Genomic DNA, 4819 nt, shown 5'->3' with positions numbered 1-4819 from the left:
CTCTCTCACTGTATCATGGCCCCCACAGTAGGACCCACACTGTATAATGGCCTCCACGCTGTATAATGGTTCTCATGCTATATACTGGCCTTCACAGTACTCCCCACACTAGCCACCATTTCTGTTCCAAATGGGATGGGAATGATGGCTTAGGAGTGTAGTGATCTGGAATCAGTCTGCTGGGGTTGTTTTTTATGGGTCGGCTTTGGCATATTAGTTTCAGTGAAGGGAAGTCCTAATTCTTCAGTATAGAATAAATTATGGACAAATATATGCTTCCAACATTGTGGGAACAGTTTGAATAAGGTCCTTTTCTGTCCCAGCACGGCTATGCTCCAGTGCACAAAGCAAGGTCCATAAAGGCAAGGTTGGGGGGAGTTTGGTTTGGAAGAACCTGACTGTCCGCACAGAGTCTGAACCTCAACCAACACCTTTGGGATGAACTAGAATATAGATTGCTAGCCCTGACCCATCCAGCATCAGTGTCTGACGTTACAAATAATCTTCTGAATGAAGGAGCAAAAAATCCCAAAGACTCCTCCAAAATCTTCGGGGACCAACCCCAGCCAAATTAATGCCTATGGATTTAGAGTGGGATGTTACAAAATTCTATATCCCCATACTTATGTCCATACAGTGGATATGTATAAGAACAATACAAGTTAAAAAATAGGATTATAACAAGCTTCTGCATATATGTTTTCATGGATCTGTGTGCGTGGAGGTGTTTATCATTTGTAACAATTTACTGTATCAGATTATTTATATTACATACTATTATAAACCCTCCATAGACTTTATTACGCATTATTATCTTGGATCTCATTGGCTGCAGGGCTTGTTCTAGCACATTCTTTAATGTTGTGACATCACAGGATCGTCGCCATGGTCACCTCTGGCCTGGATATTATGACATCATGAGGAATATATAAGCAACCGCTCACCCAGAATTCCGTTGAGGGTTGTTCCGTAGGAGTTTAGTAGTGAGTATGTGCGTGTTATACCCCTGTCCTGTCCTGTCATTATTCCACATTTCCTAGCTGTAAAAGGTTCTGATTTCTTATGTCAAGCTTCCTCTACTTCCTAATTCTAATATCCTGTACATTTTTATTTAGAAAACTTTATATTTGTTAATCATCTAGTAATATGTACTATTGATACAATTGGTATTTAATGTTAGGCTACTTATAAGGAATTCTCTCTCTCTCTAATTCAGATATTTGCAGTTATTTATTTGTGAAAAATGACGCGCAAAAATTGGAACACAATCTATGTAAGTCCGAAATTAGAAAAGCCATAGAATTCAGAATAGTGATTGTAATGCTATCTCTATACATGGATATAAAAATTATTTTCTGTTGTCTGATGTCCGTTCTTCACGTACAGACAACTGCCTGGACCAATCAGGTCAACACGATTAGGACAATACCAAACCTGCATTTTTTTAATTTAAAGTGGCAAAAAAATTCTGAATTTCATAAAAGCCCCCAGGAAATAGCCTGAGTCGCCATTTTCAAATACCAGTAACATTTTTATTTTTTGGATAATGGAGGAGTGTGAGGGCTTGGTTTTTTTTGGGTAGTGAGCGGATGTTTTTATTGATAGTTACAAAGCTTTTATAGATTTTTAATGCATTTTTTTATTGTAGCAACAAAAAACAAGCAATTTTGGTATTTTAAGTTTTTTTTCTACTTTACAGTTTTTACAGATTGGATCAATATTATATTTTCATATTGGACTTTTCTGAACACGTCGATACCAAATATGTGCATATTTTTTTCATTTTTTTAACTGTTTAATTTTAACAGGGTGATTCAAATTTATTTATTTTTTTTACATTTTTAAAAACTTTTTTTTTTTTTAATTTACTTATTTTATTTATTAGTTCCCTTACAGGACTTGAAGCTGCGATCGTCTGATCGCTTGTACTATATACAGCAGTATTGTGGTATATAGGAACAATCACTGTCTTCTATGCCCAACTACTGGCTGGATGTCACATAAGGTCGTCACATGACCGGCGCAGGAGGTAGAGGCGGGGTGAAGGGGAGATGAGGGCATTTAGCCGACCCCTGCCTGTCATAGCAACCCATCGGCTCCCTGTGATCACATCACGCTTAAATGTCGCTGTCAGCAACTGACAGCGGCATTGAACAGGTTAACAGCGGCAATCGGTGGTCACGTTAATTACTGCTGTAAGGGTATGTGCACATGTTTTTTGAGGTGCAGAAACGCTGCAGATCCGCAATTGATTTATAGTACAATGTAAATCAATGAGAAAAAAAAAATGCTGTGCACACTTTGCGAAAATCCGCTGCGGAAACGCTGCGGTTTAAAAGAAGTAGCATGTCACTTCCTTTTTGTGAATCTGCACCGTTTTTGTACCCACTCCATTATAGAAAACCGCAGGGGTAAAAACCGCAGCAAAAACGCATAAAAAACGCTACGGAACCACACAAAAAACCGCAGGTGCGTTTACTGCCAGGAGAGACAGAATCCGCACCAGAAATTCCTAAGCCTAATCCGCAACGGTGCACATAGCCTTAGAGGATGATGGCATCCATATAATACAACCAGCTGCCCGCTGTGGAGTGGGCTCTGAATCTAATACCCTTAGGCTATGTGCACACATAGGAAATGTGGTGCAGAATTTTCTGCACTAAATCTGCATCTCCTGGCAGAATCCGCAGGTGCGTTTTTAGTGTGTTTTTGTGCAGATTTTACCACTGCAGATTTCTATTAATGGAGGGGTGCAGAAACGCTGCAGAAACGCACAAAAGTAGTGACATGCACTTCTTTGAAATCTGCAGCGTTTCGGCGCAGATTTTTCTGCACCATGTGCACAGCTTTATTTTTTTTCACATTGATTTACATTGTACTGTAAATCACAGTGCAGTTCTGCAGCTTTTTTGCAGCAGAAAAATCTGCTGCAGTTCTGCACCAATTCTGCATCGTGTGCACATACCCTTAGGTGTCAGCTCTGGCAACGTCAGCTCTGGCAACGTCAGCTCTGGCAACGTCAGCTCCGGCAACTGAATGTTGTGAGGTGGGCACTGGGAGGGCATTTAGAGGCATTGTACTGAGTGAGAAGGAGCACCTTGTTTCATTATACTGTGGGGGCGTCATAGCGCCAAGGGGATGCCTTAGGGCAACATACTGCATGGGGGGGTGGGGTGCAACATTTTAGAATATCATGTGAAGGTACATCATAATGTATGGGTGTTGGGGGTGTTCTATGGGTGGGAATGCATCACTGGGGGCATTGTGAGGGTTACACTCGGGAATTTATACTGTGGGGGTGGGGCATATACGGAGCTCTTCTACTGTGATAGAAGACTAAGGGCCCTCACAATACATGACCTTTTTGATCCTTCAAAGTTCCCAAATTATTGCGCAACTCCAAGCTGTTCCAAAATTTAGCAACTTTTCAAAGACTCAGCCGGGCAGCAAGACTCCCAGCCGGGCAGCAAGACTCCCAGCCGGGCAGCAAGACTCCCAGCCGGGCAGCAAGACTCCCAGCCGGGCAGCAAGACTCCCAGCCGGGCAGCAAGACTCCCAGCCGGGCAGCAAGACTCTCAGCCGTGCAGCAAGACTCTCAGCCGTGCAGCAAGACTCCCAGCCGTGCAGCAAGACTCCCAGCCGTGCAGCAAGACTCCCAGCCGTGCAGCAAGACTCCCAGCCGTGCAGCAAGACTCCCAGCCGTGCAGCAAGTCTCCCAGCCGTGCAGCAACACTCCCAGCCGTGCAGCAACACTCCCAGCCGTGCAGCAACACTCCCAGCCGTGCAGCAACACTCCCAGCCGTGCAGCAACACTCCCAGCCGTGCAGCAAGACTCCCAGCCGTGCAGCAAGACTCCCAGCCGTGCAGCAAGACTCCCAGCCGTGCAGCAAGACTCCCAGCCGTGCAGCAAGACTCCCAGCCGTGCAGCAAGACTCCCAGCCGTGCAGCAAGACTCCCAGCCGTGCAGCAAGACTCCCAGCCGTGCAGCAAGACTCCCAGCCGTGCAGCAAGACTCCCAGCCGTGCAGCAAGACTCCCAGCCGTGCAGCAAGACTCCCAGCCGTGCAGCAACACTCCCAGCCGTGCAGCAAGACTCCCAGCCGTGCAGCAAGACTCCCAGCCGTGCAGCAAGACTCCCAGCCGTGCAGCAACACTCCCAGCCGTGCAGCAACACTCCCAGCCGTGCAGCAAGACTCCCAGCCGTGCAGCAAGACTCCCAGCCGTGCAGCAAGACTCCCAGCCGTGCAGCAAGACTCCAGCCGGCAATAAATATTTTTAAAATCTTTGGCTTCACTTTTTTTTTTTCATCATTCTCATATACCATAATCCAAAATCCAATTAAAATAGCAGTATCCAACCAAGTATGATAAATCAAGCAATATGGGCTCTCATGGGAGATATGCAAAATCCTAGAGAGACAAATGAAAGGGTAAACAAAATCCAATATTAAAATCACACATTTATTCAAAATACTTTAAAATATAATTCCATATAGAATAGTAACAAGCAAAATGTTCCTAACTAATGTTAGGGCACAGTGGTGTCAAAACCAATTGAATATCTAGTGTGGATCATCAGAATTAAAAAAATCCGCATTTTAGGCACACTCTAAATGATTAGTCTTTTAAGTGTATTTAGTGAGTATTAGCACAAAAATTAGTCATATGCATGATTGTGAACACGTAACAAGAAAAGACCTCAACATAATTCCATTATATATAGAAACATATTAATATTGTCAGAGTACGTAAGGTGCAATTTTGGTATAATAAACCTCCTGGTGGAAATAAAATAAAAATAAATGAGGAAGAAGTGTAAGT

At 43.6% G+C, this 4819-nt stretch overlaps 1 long non-coding RNA gene across 1 annotated transcript; it reads left to right on the top strand.

Annotated features, from left to right (window-relative positions):
* The first annotated feature begins 599 nt into the window (after positions 1-599).
* On the top strand, positions 600-1361 carry LOC143769805 (uncharacterized). Its single transcript, XR_013214489.1, has 2 exons — positions 600-983; positions 1217-1361. It is a non-coding gene; the product is annotated as an uncharacterized LOC143769805 (long non-coding RNA).
* The last annotated feature ends 3458 nt before the right edge of the window (positions 1362-4819 follow it).

Source organism: Ranitomeya variabilis, chromosome 4, assembly GCF_051348905.1.
Source record: "Ranitomeya variabilis isolate aRanVar5 chromosome 4, aRanVar5.hap1, whole genome shotgun sequence".
NCBI lineage: Eukaryota > Metazoa > Chordata > Amphibia > Anura > Dendrobatidae > Ranitomeya > Ranitomeya variabilis.
This window is presented reverse-complemented; position numbering and strand designations above follow the sequence as displayed.